At 42.7% G+C, this 18,817-nt stretch overlaps 1 protein-coding gene across 1 annotated transcript in view; it reads left to right on the top strand.

Annotated features, from left to right (window-relative positions):
• LOC143171960 (myocyte-specific enhancer factor 2C-like) overlaps positions 1–18,817 on the top strand; it is a 206,023-nt gene that overhangs the window by 103,343 nt on the left and 83,863 nt on the right. The window lies entirely within an intron of this gene.

The following is an 18,817-nucleotide window of genomic DNA, read 5'->3' as shown; positions in this document are numbered from 1 at the left end:
ATTTGCTCATAAATGCTACTAATATGTTTAGCCCTGTTACCTCTGGTAGCCCATGTTCTGTACACTCAAAATTCAGTGGGCATCCCTTTTCTTTTCACTCCTGTAAAAGCAGCCAAATAAAAGTAGGTAACTGAAATTAATATTATTTGAGTAATTAACAATAAGCAGAAAAGGTCAAATGAAGTGCATTTTATATGTTTTTTTCCATATGTGTTGTCAAATCTGAATGAAGTCATTTGATTATTTTTTTGTTACAGCTTTCAGTATTCTGCCTGTAATGCAAAATACTTAAGTCACACTGTTCTGCACCAGGGTGGGGAGGGGGGGAGAGAGATAGATTTCAGGGTTATTTCCATATCTCAATAAGAAAAGCACGACAACAAATGGCTTAATAAAATAGCTGTTTTAATGAGATAGAGTACAAAGAGGAATATAGATAGTGATTAAATTTTAAGTCCCTTCAGATACTGAGAACCTTGCTTTCATGAAGCATCGTACAGACCCTGGATGGATTTTTTTTCCCCCAGTACGCTGCACAAATCCCATCTGTGGAGAGGTTCCTCCTCTCTCCCATGCCATGGTGCCTTTTATTTTGTGTAGCAAACATAATCATATATCTTCTCCTGACAGGTTGGAATGTTATCTCTGTCATAACACCCACCAGCGCACAGCACAGGCCGACACAGGGCATTCCAGCAGGTTTCCTTACAGCAGCTACTCATGCTAACATACGGGCTACTCAAGCCTTAAGTATAAGGCCCAATAGAGCAGACATGGGCTGCTCAAGATCACTAACTCCCTGAATACAATGTCTTCCACAAGACTCCGAATACACACACCAAAGCCAGTACTGTTTCAGGATTAAAGGAGTACTTGTGCAGGGTGTAGGTTTTGAACAAGAGTCATATTAGCAAAAAAGACATGTAATTATCATGCCTTTACTTGATAATTAACATCACAATGACTAGTATAATAGGGAAATAAAGCCCACAAAAGTATGCAGTCTGAGAGATGGCTTGGCTCTTGTAGTCTGGATATATTTTTAGGTACTGAATATAAATCTGCTACTGAAGATGTCCCTGCCCACGGCAGGGGGGTTGGACTAGATGACCTTTAAAGGTCCCTTCCAACCCAAACTATTCTATGATTCTATGATTTAAATATTTAAATGGATCAGTTAAACTGACTACATTACACATATTTTCCTTGTAAGGAGTCTGTTTTTTCTGCTTTCAGACAGCTACATTTCACACTTACAAGTTTTTAATCTTGTTCTTCCAGAGCAATCAACAGCAGCTGAGGATCAGTGTTATTAAATCTGATCATTTTCAACTAAATGGCTTTTAACTATATAACTATATTTCAGCAGAAGAAAAGGGCATAGCTGTGCTCACAGATTTCTGCACAGAATCAACAAAAGAAAATTTTTTTAGGTGGCCTTATAAAAATTTGAAAAACAACTGTCAACCATATAAAGGTCTTTAATTTAGAATCCAATTTCCGTTCACATTCTGCATAATATTAACTATTTAGTTACTTTTTTTTTACTGTGGTCATTAGAATGTGGTATAACTTCTTTGAACAATCTATATTTAAAGAAAATCAAAACTGTAGATCCCTAATATGTAGTTAATTACTTTCAAATTAAACCACTGCTATTCAAATGTAAAGATTACATGAATTTTCATATAGGTTTAGTTAAAATTGTTAATCAGGCATTTTCAGTTTATTTACTGAGCTTAATTATATTTAGCATTTCTGAAGGAATGAGCCTTCAGGCCACAATTTATTATTTGAAGTTGCAGAAGACACCAAGTATCATACATCTAATAAGTATTACACTCTTTTTTCAAGGGAAAATGACTTAAAATTAATTTTAATACTTGTATCATTGCAAGTCAAGCAAAGCTATTTTGGTCTTATCCAATTTATGGGTATATATTTCTGATTATCCTAGTGATGAGGGGTTTTTTGGCACACACACATCCACCTCCTTAGTTCCTGTCTGCCATACTGCTAATTGCTTGTAGGGAAAAAAAAGGAAAAACGTGAACTTCCTCCACTTTTCTCTTTCCTAACAGCTTCATTATATGTATAAATCTGTTTCAGTGATGATCACCCAGCAGATCTTCTCTGAATTTTAGAAAGTCCAGTCCTTAAAACTGCTACTTTGCATGCATACACGCACATCTGTCTATAATCTCTGCAGTTGTCTTACAAGAACTCCTCCATGACCCCAGTTTCTTTTCTTTTTCTGCATATAAATCATATATACAGTCATAATACTGCATATAAACAAGCTGTGAAATGCACATCAAGCCAGCTCTTCAGCTGTTAAAATCAGCAGAATTATTTCAAATACCATGGGCTGAAGATCTGGGACATTACAGAAAGTAAGCCTGTATGTAAGAAAGGTTATTCAGCATGACCTGAAGACAGTACAGTCTATCAGATAGTGCCCTGGACTAGGACTCATGAGACTTAGATTTTATTAATAGCTTTGCCAAATGCTGTTGTGTGACCTTGGACAAGTCACATCTCCTCCTAATGCTTGTTTCCTTGTCTGTAAAATAGGGAAAGCGATACTGATTTCCTTTGTAAATTGGTTGGAGACCAGCTTGCTAAACAAAAAGCTACTGTTATCAGTTTCCACAGACAGGGGATGATTGGCCAGGATCAACATGCCAAAGACTTTTGTTTGGATGATGATTTAGGCTTTTTAAATGTTTGTTTCCTGTTTCATTTTTACTAAATATTAGCCAAACCATTATTGCTAACCTCATATATGACAGAATCATAGTATTGGCTTCAAGATCTTGAGGATTTCTGTAATATTCCTTTGGTCTTTCTTTGTTTGTCTTCTGAGTTTTGAGCCTTTAGAAGATGTGTTTGTAACCTAATATCCTCATGTGGACTTTTTCTATATTTTTCCTAACCATGGTTAGTAGAAAAAGATCTTTGGGGGGAGGGAGGAAATCCCATTTTCAGAAATATTTTTAAAACTCTCCATTTCATCAATCTTAATTTCATTTTTTCAAGCAAATAATTTAGAAATACACATTTTAAAACAAAAGCTGATGTTCTTAAGTAATCTCATTATTCCATAAATGTGGGCTTTAAGTAAATATTGGCTATTACAAGACCTCAAAAAAAACTTCAAAGCTGGAAAATTGTGGAAGGCAATTCTGTTCTGTCTAAAGTAGTCCCTCAATGAGACTGCTGTCCCTGTCAGTGGGACTGTACAAATTAGTCACATTACTATATCCAGTAGATAACAATTTATTCCTTTCCTCCCACTTATTCACATGAGATTTTGACTCTGTCTTTTTATCCACAGACTGTTTTTTAAGGTCTCCTTGATAAATCTACAGCATCCTGCTGTTGTGCACCTAACTGATAGACTTTTTGTGCCTTACAGCCTATAAGAAGAAAAGTAGATGATCAAATTTTGACACCATTTTTTATTTTGAAAATATTTCAAATTAATCCGGTATGTGAAAAATACAGCTAAGGGAAAGTTGCATAATGAATTGCTTTGTTTTGTTCTCTCTCCAAAAAGGGCCAGTTTTTTACTATGATTTATTTTCAACAAGGATTTGGTTGGCATAAAACATATTTTGTAATCTTAATGTGTCTCAAATGAAAGTGAAGTAGCTCACCTGATAGCTTATTTTTCCATGATCTGGAAGAAGAGAATAGGGACAGAGAAAAGTTGAATGGATACAAATTCAGTTCATCTGCACTTAGAGCAAAAGCTGCTTTTGGGTATATTTTGAGGAAGTTCTTGACTTCCTGGTTTATATTGATTGAGGATCAATCCTTACTATTGGTCAGGGTCCCACTTTATTTTTTTTATTCTTCTGTTCTTAGTAATAATTTTTAAAATACTTTAATATCTTAGAAAATGTTTGGACCAGATTGTTATAAAAATACTGTGAGAACAAAGGTGAAGAATATGTGCAGAATATAAGTGTGTTTCAAACTCTACTCATGATTCCTTCCTTTGTCAGACTGGGAACTTAAATATGTATTTCTTAGAGCTAGATCTATTTCACAGATGACTGTTTCTTTCTCCAAAAATTATATATCTGGTGGGAAGCTGGAAAAATCTTACATGTCTGTATAACATTCTTATAACTTAATAGCTCCAAAGTTTTATCCCAATCCCATTGGAGAATGTTCTTTGGTTTTGAAGTCACTGTTTCACATAGTAACAGCTTGTTGCATTTTAGTCTGTTTGCCAGAGGGTAGGTTTATTTTAAAATCCTTGAACTCTTAATTTTCTTTATTTTTCCAAGATTAGAAGCAGCTGAAACGCCTGGAGTTAGAGGTTGAAGGGCTTACTTCACAATATGAGATGGGAAGCTTCATTCCTTCCCCCTCGTGTTTTTCTTTTTTTTTTTCCTAACAAATGTTTCTTAACTGTTATTTGTCTAAAAATAGAAAACTGCCTAACTAAAAATAGCTTGGCTCTCAGTCTTGCCAAGGAAAATGGAGAGTAATAGGCATGGAATAGAAAGCTGAGTAATACAGCTCTATTCATTCACAAATCTCTGAGAATGCAGGTGATGATAAAGTGCCCTCAAAAAACCACAGGCCTGACTTGCTCTCTTCAGACTTCTAGGTGCCAATAAACATTTTAGCCCAAGGATATATTTTTTTTCTCATAGATCGTAAGCAATTTCTGAAAGACAAGGCTTTGTTTCACAGAAGCTGTCTTACTGTCAAAAATAGCTGACTTTCGTAAGGTCCTTTTTTCTGACTTTCCACGTTTTTAAATTTCTTTTCAGATGAGCAATGGTTGCAATGTCCTTTTAAGAAATACCATTAATGTTATATATCTAGTGTGAATGAATGAAAAAAAAATAGATGCTTTTGATTGATTTCACACTTTCAATTGTACCCTCAAAACTTCACATATCACTAAGAAAAAAAATTACTCTAATTCTGAGTAGTAAAAGTGAATGAGTAGACAGCTGATTTATTTTACTGAGAAATCATAGAATCATAGAATAGTTTGGGTTGGAAGGGACCTCTAAAGGTCATCTAGTCCAACCCCCCTGCCGTGGGCAGGGACATCTTCAACTAGATCAGGTTGCTCAGAGCCCCGTCCAACCTGACCTGGAATGTTTCCAGGGATGGGGCATCCACCACCTCTCTGGGCAACCTGTTCCAGTGTTTCACCACCCTCAGCGTAAAAAATTTCTTCCTTACATCTAGTCTAAATCTGCCCCCCCCCCTTTTTAGCTGTGGAACACTTCTTGAAATACGAGAGTTACGTTTCTTAATTGTAATTCACCATTTATCCAAAACATACATTTGGGCAAGGGGGTAGGGGGAATGCAAATAGGAAGGATCTAATTAACTTAAAAATAAATCTGCTGAGAACTTTGCAAAGCATAAACTTTTCATTTGGAAAGCTGTCATTTTAAAGAAAGTCCATCTTGTTTTGTGCTACTGAGGTTTTTATATCACATCATCATTATCATCATACTGTGAGGTATCAGTAATACTAGAAGGGAGAAAAGACACCAGGAAGGGTTGAGCATGTTATTTAAAACAGGAACGTTTGTTGTTGTTCTGTATGGAGTGTTTTGTTTTTTTTTTTTTAAATCTGAATAACCTGGTCAAACACAGCAACAAGCAACAGGATGAGGAAATGTCAGCACAGTTCACAGGGTTATTTGGGCCTCAGTATTGTTTTGTTCAGTTCCTGTAATGCTGCTTGTGATAAGGCTCTGGAGACAAAGGACTATAATTGATGGAAGGGGACTTAAATCACTCCAAAAAGAATCAAGGTCCTTGTATTTGGGTAGATCAACTCTTCTAGTCTCCTTCCTCCTTGTAAAGCATTTTGCCTTCTTGCATGTTGGCCCCCTACTGCCAATACTACTTGTATTGGAGGCAGACCACAAGTGATTCCTTTATGCAGTACGTGGTGTAATTGTGTCTGTATGGTGCATTAGTAATTATCAAGGATGACTTTCCATATTGTATCTTCACTGCAAGCATGGAAAAATAGGACACGCTACCCTGCATTACCATTTTCAACCTAGTGAGCTACTTATAGCTATGGTCTAGAGACAAAGGATTTTGTGAGCAAACCCATTTTTCATTTTCATCACTGACATCTCTGCTTTGTAAAGTAAATACAAAATGTGATTATTCACCTGAATTCTTACACAGTAATATTAATCACAAGTGTAGAAATACCATATCTTTTGCTACCTCACAACTATCTTTAATGCAAAGTACTGAACTTGCCCAACTTGTACTGAACTTACCCACTTGCCCAACAAAGTACTGAACTTTCCCCAAGATATTTTGTTATATTGGGATCCCATAAGCTGTCAGCTTTTCTCAGTCAAACTAGTGTTGAAGATTGCACAGCACTGAGTAATGCACAGTTCTTCATACACTTACACGAGTAAAGTTTTTTTAGTGTATAGGTGTTTCCAGATGTAGGCCCTTAGCCACTGCTCATAGTTTTATTAAGTAAAAGACTCCTCTGCTATTAAAATGCTAAAAAGCTCTGATATGTAAAGTCCACCATTCAGGTTTAATTAGAACCCTGATTTAAAGCCCAGAATGGTCATTTTGAAGTCAGTTTGACTTCAAAACCCTCTGGTTAGGATTCCTAGCACAGACATCAATTTCTACAGCTTCTACAACCTTTTGTAGTAAGCAATACTTCAAACACATATGCTTTCTTGTTCTACATTTTTAATAATCACAAATCTAGTGGTCAGTTGTGAATTAATGTCCATAGTCAAGAACTGTTGAATGTCTGTGGTAGTTAAATCTTAAATATCCATTGTTCTTTGAATTAAAAAAAAGCCTTTAAGAGAGGTTGAAATCAACATGTTCTTTATGATATATTTTATAAACCTACAACTTAAGGTTGTTTTGCTTTCCTTACTTAATTTTGCTATGGGTGTTTTTATATATGGTTGCTAGTTAATGAATGAGTAAATATACTATTAAAAGAAGTTGCATCATCTTTATTCTAAATGGTTCATTAATGCTTTTGCATGATAGAGACTGGTGTTAGAGGGAAAAATCTGTGATGTCTTGAATAGACTTGCATTAAAAAATCTCACATCTATATATTTATATCATCCTGTGTGTTCTATAGACAACTATAATTACATTTTATAGTGCACTGTTATAAAAATGTGCATGCACTTTACTTTGGGTTGTTAAAGTATATGTTTATGTCTGATCAAACGTTACTGCACATAGGCTGTTCAAAGAAAGCAAATTATAGAAGAGTCAATAACAGTATTTTAAACAACACACAGCTGCTATAGATTGATTCAAGAGAGATCAAAATCTTGACAAAGTAGCAGTTCCTAATGGAATGTATGGTGTTTAAAGTATATTTAGCTTACTACAATAGAATCATGGCTATAAGATGATGAAACATAAAACCACATAATTTATACTTCACTGTTATAATCCAAGGCTTGATTAATACATACTTCTAGCATGTTCAAGCCGATATCAATAAAATGGAAGCTTTATGCTTTTGTTTCCAGGGGTTAAAGTATGTGCTTTAGCATTTAATCTCTATTTTTATAGCCTATAGGAAAAGAAGCTTGTCTTCTCAGGTGTAAATTTTCCCTCATCCCACATATATTGTTTAACTTCTGAATAAAAATTCATAATTACACTCAGTACTTGCCATCCTATATCTGAAAGTGTTTTACAAAAGTGACTAAACATAAGCTTTAAAATGTGACAACTAAGGTCATTTATCCAAAAGTCTAATCTGGAGGCACGTGAACTTGGTGAGAGACCTTGCTATTTGATCTTAAAGATTCTTAGGTGCCTGTACGTCTGTGCTTACTCAGGACTAACTCAATCTAGCCCAAAATGGAGAGCTTTTTCCTTCTTTAAGCCCCAAAGATCTGGGAACTCTCAGTCCTAGGGGAGATATCCATGGCAAGTGTTTTCCAAGTATGCTTAATGCAATGCACAAAGATAGGATCAAGCTTTTCACAAAATAGAGTTCCAGTGTTTGTATACTATCAAAAGCACAGAAACCTCAGTTTTATTCCTTTCTTAAAGAATTATTTCTGCATTTTAATGAGAGTCTGTTTAATGCAAAATGCAAACACAATCTTTGGAGCAGAAATCGGATTTCAACAGATCCTTCCCTCAAACAAAAATGCTGTAAGAAGCCAAAGAGCTCTGTCTCCTAGAGTTCTGTTACTCTGACCCAATGAATGCTTCATTCTTTAATGCACAAAAGCACAATGTTACCAGGGAGTATGGAGACTTGACCTATCTAGAACTGTCTACAGCATGGGAAGTTGAGTAAATACAATCCCTTACAGAAATACGGGAGGTATGGATTTGAACCAATTCAGTTTGAGGAAGAAACAGAACCTATGTTTCCAGTTTTGCAACAGGTTTCTAACCACTGCTTGTTTCTTAAAAGAAAAGAGTGACTCTTCCTTAAGTCTCTGAAAGATTAGAATCATAGAATCATTAAGGTTGGAAAAGACCTCTAAGATCATCGAGTCCAACCATCAACCCAACACCACCATGCCCACTAAACCATGTCCCTAAGCGACTCATCTACACGTCTTTTAAATACTTCCAGGGATGGGGACTCAACCACTTCCCTGGGCAGCCTGTTCCAATGTTTAACCACTCTTTCACTAAAGAAACTTTTCCTCACGTCCAATCTAAACCTCCCCTGGTGCAACTTGAGGCCATTTCCTCTCGTCCTATCGCTAGTTACTTGGGAGAAGAGACCGACACCCACCTCGCTACAACCTCCTTTCAGGTAGTTGTAGAGAGCGATGAGGTCTCCCCTCAGCCTCCTTTTCTCCAGGCTAAACAACCCCAGTTCCCTCAGCCGCTCCTCATAAGACTTGGTCTCCAGACCCCTCACCAGCCTCGTTGCCCTTCTCTGGACACGCTCCAGCACCTCAACGTCCTTCTTGTAGTGAGGGGCCCAAAACTGAACACAGTATTTGAGGTGCGGCCTCACCAGTCCCGAGTACAGGGGCACGATCACTTCCCTACTCCTGCTGGCCACACTGTTTCTGATACAGGCCAGGATGCCATTGGCCTTCTTGGCCGCCTGGGCACACTGCCGGCTCATAGTCAGCCGGCTGTCAACCAACACCCCCGGGTCCTTTTCCGACAGGCAGCTTTCCAGCCACTCTTCCCCAAGCCTGTAGCGCTGCATGGGGTTGTTGCGGCCCAAGTGCAGGACCCGGCACTTGGCCTTGTTGAACCTCATACAGTGGGCCTCGGCCCATCGATCCAGCCTGTCCAGGTCCCTCTGCAGAGCCTTCCTACCCTCGAGCAGATCAACACTCCCGCCCAACTTGGTGTCGTCTGCAAACCTACTGAGGGTGCACTCGATCCCCTCATCCAGATCATTGATAAAGATATTGAACAAGACCGGCCCCAAAACTGAGCCCTGGGGAACACCGCTCGTGACCGGCCACCAACTGGATTGAACTCCATTCACCACAACTCTCTGGGCCCGGCCGTCCAGCCAGTTTTTGACCCAGCGCAGAGTACACCTGTCTAAGCCGTGAGCCGCCAGCTTCTCTAGGAGAATGCTGTGGGAGACGGTGTCAAAGGCCTTGCTGAAGTCCAGGTAGACCACATCCACAGCCTTTCCCTCATCCACTAGGTGGGTCACCTGGTCATAGAAGGAGATCAGGTTGATCAAGCAGGACCTGCCTCTCATGAACCCGTGCTGGCTGGGCCTGATCCCCTGGTTGTCCCGCTCATGCCTTGTGAGCGCCCTCAAGATGAACCGCTCCATAATCTTCACGGCAACCAAAGACCTTTATTGCTTTTTGTTAGCATCTTTTATAGCAAGCAGAAGTGTACACGCGCTACCTGCAGCTTGCAGATAGGTTATAGCCTTGTGTTCACGCGCATCTATGCTCTAGCAGATTGGCCCGTTCTTCCTGATCATGTGAAATGCCTTCATGGTCTTTATCTTGTTTTTCTCCTTCCAGCTGCACATTCCTTTCTCCGTTATTTTGTGCTTATGTGCCTTGTCATGCCAGGTGGTACAGTGTTTGCTCATTAAAATCAAACAGGAATGTCCGTTAGTGAGATTCCCATCCCCACATCTCCCCCTTTTTGTTTTACTAGAAACACTGCTGAAACAGATCTTTCAATCATTTTTCGCATACCTTGTAACAGACGCGGCACACAAACCAGGATGCAAAGGAACATTACTAAGCATAGCCCTCCTAGCTTGGCTAGTCCTTTTAACCAGCCGCTTAGACCCCATTTCCCGAATAATTTATCCAACCAATTCCACGGGTCTTCCACTCTTAGCTTCTGTACTCCTTCCTTCAACATCTGAATGCTGCGGTGAATTGATTCCGAATGATCAGATAGGTTCATACAACACATTCCCTCCAACTCTTCACACCCATGGCCTTGCGCTAAAAGCAAAAAATCTATCGCTGCTCTATTTTGCAAAGTAGCATGTCGTATAGAATCTACATCCATTAATAATCCCGTTAGTGCTTCAGAGGTTGCATTTGATTGTTTCGCTAGCCAACATCCTAATTTATTTAATGTGACCAAACTCTTTGCTGCTGCGACACCTGGAGCCAAGATTGCAACCGCAGCTATAGTGTTCCGGTTCCATAGGTCGACAGCATCATCACATTGTGAAGTGTAGGCATGTGCTCTGCGCTTACTGCGCATCTTAGGGGTGCTCCTTCTGTGGTCTAGGATCATAGATGTGTTTGGCATTAGTAGAGTTAATCTTCCCAACGAACACGGCCCACCTTTAATATGAGAGGGAATGCCAGGCCAGGCCCGGTCTCCACATATTAAAAAGACCCCCCTGGGTAATCCTATAGGTGCATTAGATGATTTAGATATATTGCTGCTTGTCTGGTTACACCACAGTGATTCATTTTTATAGATTCCCAGGGTAGCGTTAACTGACCAGGCTCGGGAAACATTGGCCCCTGAATAATTGAAATACAAACACCAATCCATTTTCATGGACCCTAATAGCTCGAGTTCCTGAGGTTCTATTGGCAAGTGATTAAGATGTGGTAGGCATCCATGCCAATTGTTAGTGGCGTGTCGTCCCCCCCCGCAGGCCTCCTTGAAAGGAGTCAGGCCCAAGTCCCAATTATCTAAAGGAAGCCCCACTAGGCAGGTAGAAAAGGGGTTACCGGGGGAAGATATCGACAGGCAGATGGAATCTTGTCCTGTCTGATTGGCCAGAGTCGCCCAAATATTTTCCTTCGGCTGTGAGGGTGCCCATAACGCAGCAACCGCACACAGTGCAAAAGAACGCTTACTTCTAATAGCCGAGACACTGGTCCATACAGGTGAGGAGTAGGACCTATCCTCTCTGAGTTGCTGGATCTCCCGGGACAGTTTTTCGGACAGTTTCTCCACAGCCGAGACGAGGGAGGAAGAAAGACTTTCCTCGTATTGCCGGAGTTGACTAGCCAATTCATCCACTGTTTGTTCCTCTCCATCTTTCCAGGTCATCACTGCCAATGAGTTGGCGTATGACGATGGTGAGCTCCTTATAAACTTCCGCCACATGGGTCGTGTGCACTTGACTTCATCTGGATCTTTGGATAACTGTTCATTGCTCAGGTCATCATAAATCACCTCCAGCACAGCTAATTCTCTCAGAAACTGGATACCCTTCTCCATGGTGGTCCACTTGCTTGGGCGACATATGACATCTTCCTTAAAGGGATACCTTCCCTTCACGCTTGACAAGAGTCGTCTCCAAAGGCTGAGGATTCGTGTCCCTTTTCCAATCGCTTTGTCAATGCCCCCTTCCCTAGAAAGGGATCCCAGCTGCTTGGCTTCCCTACCCTCTAATTCCAGGCTACTGGCCCCATTATCCCAGCATCGGAGCAGCCAGGTGACAATATGCTCACCTGGACGGCGGCTGAAATCTTTTTGTATATCTCGCAGCTCACTCAGGGATAGAGATCGGGTGGTCACTGCCTCGTTTATGAGTTCTTCCTCTTCTTCGTCGCCGATCAGCGGCCGGCTCTCCTCCTCCTGTTCTCATGATGGCCCTTCCCTAGGGTCATCTGTCTCGTACACTTCTTCCTCCAGCCCCCTTTTAGAAGAAGCTTCTTCCTCCCTTACTAAACGAGCCGACTTCCGCTTCCAAAATTTCTTCTTGTGTACAGGGGCGACTGATACCGGCACAGGCTGGTTCTTTGGTTCAGCCACAGGGTGTGTCGCTGGGGTCTGAGTGGCCGCAGTGCATGTCACCGGAGTCTGAGTGGCTGCATGGCCTGTCGCTGGGGTTGGAGTGGCCGCAGTGCATGTCGCTGGGGTTGGAGTGTCCGCAAGGCCTGTCGCCGCGGTTGGAGTGGCCTCAGTGCATGTTGCCGGGGTTGGAGTGGCTGCAGGGCCTGTCGCCGGGGTCTGAGTGGGTGTATCACATCCCCTATCATGCACCAGCCTCCGGGAAAATCAAACGATACAATGGACTGTTAAAGACTATGCTGAGAGCAATGGGTGGTGGGACGTTCAAACATTGGGACACACATTTAGCAAAGGCCACCTGGTTAGTCAACACTCGGGGATCTGCCAATCGAGCTGGCCCTGCCCAGTCAGAACTTTTACGTACTGTAGATGGGAATAAAGTCCCTGTAGTGCACATAAAAAATATGCTGGGGAAGACAGTCTGGGTTATTCCTGCCTCGGGCAGAGGCAAACCCATCCGTGGGATTGCTTTTGCTCAAGGACCTGGGTGCCCTTGGTGGATAATGCGGGAGGATGGGGAAGTCCGATGTGTACCTCAAGGAGATTTGATTTTGCGTGAGAACAGCCAATGATCTGAATTATGTGTTGTTAAGTACTAATTATAGTTATAATAGTTATACTAATAATACACAGATATACTAATCATACTAATAATATTATATGCCATACTAATGTTATTACAATAAGAATCACCCAGACTAATGAAGAATAACTTCAGTGAAACCAAGCAAAGCACAGTGATGACGGTACCAGAACTGACTTCAACATGAAACAACCCAACACCACATACCATCTCCATTTTTCCTGCCCTGAAAGATTATTATGACAGATGGAGCCCGAATCATGGACTAAATGAACTCACCGAACGTTTTAGAGGGATGGCCCACAGACTAAGGGACTGATATCTCTGTGTGTGTATATATATATATTAAAAAAAAAAAAGAAAGGAGGGTGGTGATTAATGAAAATGTACTGGAAAATATGAGACTTGAGCATGACGCAGATGGTATAGAATAAGGGGTGGATATTGTCCTGGTTTTGGCAGGGATAGAGTTAATTTCCTTTCTAGTAGCTGGTACAGTGTTTTGGATTTAGGATGAGAACAAAGTTGATAACACACCGATGTTTTAGTTGTTGCTAGGTAGTGCTTACACTAGCCAAGGACTTTTTAGTTTTCCATGCTCTACTGACTGAGAAGGCTGGAGGTGCACAAGAAGCTGGGAGGGGGCACAGCCAAACTGGCCAAAGAAACATTCCATACCATGTGACGTCATGCTCAGTACATAAACTGGGGAAAGCTGGCCGGGGGGGCCGCTGCTCGGGGACTGGCTGGGCATTGGTCGGCGGGTGGTGAGCAATTGTACTGTGCATCACTTGCTTTGTGTATTATTATTATTATTATCATATTATTATTATTATCATTTTATTTCAATTATTAAACTGTTTTTATCTCAACCCACGAGTTTTTCTCACTTGTGCTCTTCCAATTCTCTCCCCCATCCCACCGGGGGCGGGGGGGGAGTGAGCGAGCGGCTGCGTGGTGCTTAGTTGCCGACTGAGATTAAACCACGACAACCACCCAACCAGGATAAAGGGGCGGATGAAGCATTCTACAAGCGGCTGGCAGAAGTCTCTCAGTCGCTAGCCCTTGTTCTCGTGGGGGACTTCAACTTCCTGGACGTCTGCTGGAAATACAACACGGCAGAGAGGAAACAGTCTAGGAGGTTCCTGGAGTGTGTGGAAGACAACTTCCTGACACAGCTGGTAAGTGAGCCTACCAGGGGAGGTGCCTCGCTCGACCTGCTGCTTACAAACAGAGAAGGACTGGTGGGAGATGTGGTGGTCGGAGGCCGTCTTGGGCTTAGCGACCATGAAATGGTAGAATTCTCGCTTCTCGGTGAAGTAAGGAGGGGGGCAAGCAAAACCGCAACCGTGGACTTCCGGAGGGCGGACTTTGGCCTGTTCAGGACGCTGGTTGAGAGAGTCCCGTGGGAGACGGTCCTGAAGGGCAAAGGGGTCCAGGAAGGCTGGATGTTCTTCAAGAAGGAAGTCTTAAAGGCGCAGGAGCAGGCTGTCCCCATGTGCCCTAAGAAGAATGGGCAGGGAAGACGACCGGCCTGGCTGAACGGGGAGCTTTTCCTGGGACTCAGGAAAAAAAGGAGAGTTTACCACTTGTGGAAGAAGGGGCAGGCAACTCAAGAAGAGTACAGGGATCTCGTTAGGTCATGCAGAGAGGAAATGAGAAAGGCAAAAGCCCAGCTAGAACGCAATCTGGCCGCTGTCGTTAGAGACAACAAAAAATGTTTTTACAAATATATTAATGACAAAAAGAGAGCCAAGGAGAATCTCCATTCTTTATTGGATGCGGGGGGGAACATTGTCACTGAGGATGAGGAAAAGGCTGAGGTACTTAATGCCTTCTTTGCCTCAGTCTTTAATAGTCAGACCAGTTATCCTCAGGGTATTCAGCCCCCTGAGCTGGAAGACAGGGACGGCGAGCAGGATGAACCCCCCATAATCCAAGAGGAAGCAGTTAACGACCTGCTACGCCACCTGGACGCTCACAAGTCTATGGGGCTGGATGGGATCCACCCGAGAGTGCTGAGGGAGCTGGCAGAGGAGCTCGCCAAGCCACTCTCCAGCATTTATCAGCAGTCCTGGTTAACGGGGGAGGTCCCGGACGACTGGAGGCTTGCCAATGTGACGCCCATCTACAAGAAGGGCCGGAAGGAGGATCCGGGGAACTACAGGCCTGTCAGCCTGACCTCGGTGCCGGGGAAGATTATGGAGCGGTTCATCTTGAGGGCGCTCACAAGGCATGAGCGGGACAACCAGGGGATCAGGCCTAGCCAGCACGGGTTCATGAGAGGCAGGTCTTGCTTGACCAACCTGATCTCCTTCTATGACCAGGTGACCCGCCTAGTGGATGAGGGAAAGGCTGTGGATGTGGTCTACCTGGACTTCAGTAAGGCCTTTGACACCGTCTCCCACAGCATTCTCCTAGAGAAGCTGGCGGCTCACGGCTTAGACAGGTGTACTCTGCGCTGGGTCAAAAACTGGCTGGACGGCCGGGCCCAGAGAGTTGTGGTGAATGGAGTTCAATCCAGTTGGTGGCCTGTCATGAGCGGTGTTCCCCAGGGCTCAGTACTGGGGCCGGTCTTGTTCAATATCTTTATCAATGATCTGGATGAGGGGATCGAGTGCACCCTCAAGTAGGTTTGCAGACGACACCAAGTTGGGCGGGAGTGTTGATCTGCTCGAGGGTAGGAAGGCTCTGCAGAGGGACCTGGACAGGCTGTATCGATGGGCCAAGGCCCACTGTATGAGGTTCAACAAGGCCAAGTGCCGGGTCCTGCACTTGGGTCACAACAACCCCATGCAGCGCTACAGGCTTGGGGAAGAGTGGCTGGAAAGCTGCCTGGCGGAAAAGGACCCGGGGGTGTTGGTTGACAGCCGGCTGACTATGAGCCGGCAGTGTGCCCAGGCGGCCAAGAAGGCCAATGGCATCCTGGCCTGTATCAGAAACAGTGTGGCCAGCAGGAGTAGGGAAGTGATCGTGCCCCTGTACTCGGCACTGGTGAGGCCGCACCTCAAATACTGTGTTATCAACACTGTTTTTATCCTAAATCCAAAACATAGCCCCATACTAGCTACTCTGAAGAAATTTAACTCTATCCCAGCCAAACCCAGCACATTCTCCACCCCTTATTCCATAACATTTACGTCATGCTCAAGTCCCATATTTTCCAGTACAACCTCATCAACCACCCGCCCCGCTTCCCATTCTTTGATATAATACACAGATATCATTCCCTTAGTCTATGGATCACCCCTCTAAAATGTCCATAAAATGTCCAGAAATGTCCACAAAATGTCCATTGAGTTCATTTAGTCCATGACTTTGGGCTCCATCTGTTATGGTGGTCACTCAGGACAGGAGAGATGGTGCCTTGTGTGAAGTTATTGGGCACCAAAGGCAGCTCAGATCGGGTCACTGTTGCACTTGCACTGCTTCTTATAAGGCTCATCGTCCATTGGTTCAGGTGGTTCCTGCTATGGTACTTCCTATAACATGCAACTCAAATCCCAGGTTACAACAATTTAAAGGCATTTCCATTACAATCTTCACCCCTGGTCCCTTTGGACCAGGCCATAGGGTTTAGCATTGCAATGAACTCCTCCCCTTGCCCCTGCTCCGGCTTGGACTTATCCACAGACTGCAGTCCCTTAGGGTAGTACCTGCTCCAAGTGGAGCCTTATCTATGAGCCACAGTCTCTTCAGGGGTATACCTGCTGCGGCATAGACTTATCCACAGCCACAGTTGCTTTGAGGTGCACCTATTCCAGTGTGGCCTTATCCATGGGCCACAATCCCTTCAGAAATGTACCTGCTCCAGCATAGTCTTACCCACAGCCACAGTTCTTTCCGGAGAGTACCTGCTCCAACATGGCCTTACCCATGGCCACAGTTCCTTCAGGGGTGTACCTACTGTGTCGTGGACTTATCCACAGCCACAGATGCTTCGAGGTGTCCTGCTTCCACGTGGACTCATCCACAGGTCACAGTCCCTTTGACTCGAGTTCACAATGGAGTTCCAGCCTGTCCAGTACAGCAGCACAGAAACAGCAGCGATGCCCTGGCCATCTGCCAGCCCAAGCGCATGGCCATTGCTGTTATCAAAATGTTCCCAGGCACAGCAGAGTAAGATGATAAGCAGTACTGCAAGCAGCAAAAGCAAAAAGCAGCCACCAGAAAACACTAGACTCTAATATACAGTAAAGCAAGCAAGCCCCATGGCAAGCACAGGAGCCTGCCAATTAATAGCTAAACAGCAACAACAGCTATAAATTCGATCTAGCACACTCCAATCAAATCTGTCATTCTCTTGAACCCTTCAAGCCCCATGTTGGGCGCCAAAAAGGACTGTCGTGATTCAATCCCAGCTGGCAACTAAGCACCACACAGCTGCTTGCTCACTCCCCCTACAGTGGGAAGGGGGAGAGAATCAGAAGAGTAAAAGTGAGAAAACTCATGGGTTGAGATAAAGACAGTTTAATAGGTAAAGCAAAAGCCACACACGCAAGCAAAGCAAAACAAGGAATTCATTCACTACTTCCCATTGGCAGGCAGGTGTTCAGCCATCTCCAGGAAAGCAGGGCTCCATCACACATAATAGTAGCCCCATACAAGCTACTATGAAGAAATTTAACTCTATCCCAGCTAAAACCAGCACAATATCCCAGGCAGAAATAGGAATCTTGCCAACCTTTGGAAACAGTGTAAGTAGGCTTTGCTGTAGTTTATTTGAAAGTTTCACATTGATGAGAAATTCCAGGCAAACCTCAGGACTGTGAACCCATTTGCACAGACTAGACTCAACAAAATTATGTAGTTCTGAACTGGAGAAGTTCTTATATGCCCATTTCTTATATGCTCCTTGGCCTTTTCACAAAAAGAATCTTGTAACATTACTGATTTTCATTGAAATTTTGGTTATTTAGGACATTGTTGGTCCCTTTTACTTCTTTAAGTGCTTGGTGAAAGCCTGGGCCCATTGAAATCAATCAGGATTTTGCAAGATTTGTTTATCAGATCTTTGGTTTTAAATTTTCTATAGAGAGGCAAGGCTACATGTGTTCTGAAGTAAGCTCAACTTCGATCTTGTCACAGTCTCTGATTTCTTTGGCACATTCAGCTTCTGATTGATTATAAAATTGAATTTTCATATTCAAATGTTAAATAAATGAGAGTCCCTGAAGTATCCCTTTATTATTCCTTTTGATACTCTTTACTTTTCCACTAGTTTGTTCTATTGCATTGTAAATGCTCTGCAGAAGTTAAGAAAAGAGCTTTAGCTACTGTGGCATCAAGGATAGTTTAGAAGATAGCCAACATAATGGAATAAGTAAATTAGCTCAATTTTCTTGCCACAATAATGTCAATAGGAAATACTGTTGTTCCATCTCTCAGCATAGCTGTTTCAGGGTGGTTGAAGACATAGGTACGCATTACTGGTTCAGTCTGTAGCTGATCCAAATTTAAGGCATTCCTAGATTTTGGGACAGGTTGCTGTGAAGTTCAGCGGCATTTCTATGTCCACAAAAAACGTTTAGAGGGATGAGATGATTGGGAGTAGTTCTTGTGAACCTGTGGATTTCAGCTCTTTGTTAGGCAGGGATTCATTATGGTGCTTTCCTGTATACAATCTGAGCATGTTAAAAAAAGGTATGAGAATGTTATCAACTTCTGAACATTTTTCTCAGATAGCCTGAAGTTGATAAAGATTTACCTTTTTTCTTGGGAACACAGTCCCCAAAAAACTACCTGTGTCCATGACCCAAAATAATGTGAAATGAAGAATCACAAAGGAGGTCAGTTCTTTAAAACAAATACAGTCCCTAGCTCAGTTCAGGCTGCTCTGGGTTTGGGATTCTCAATTCAAAAAGCTCCCTTTCTTATATGTAACATGGCTCTGTGAGACTCTGACTTAGGCTTTCTAAGGAAAGAGCTCTGATAGTTTAAGATGCTAGTACCCCTAAGCTATTTACTGCCTTTCCTCTGTTG

Source organism: Aptenodytes patagonicus, chromosome W, assembly GCF_965638725.1.
Source record: "Aptenodytes patagonicus chromosome W, bAptPat1.pri.cur, whole genome shotgun sequence".
Classification (NCBI taxonomy): Eukaryota; Metazoa; Chordata; class Aves; order Sphenisciformes; family Spheniscidae; genus Aptenodytes; species Aptenodytes patagonicus.
Note: the sequence above shows the minus strand (reverse complement) of the source record. Positions and strands in the feature narration are given on the sequence as shown.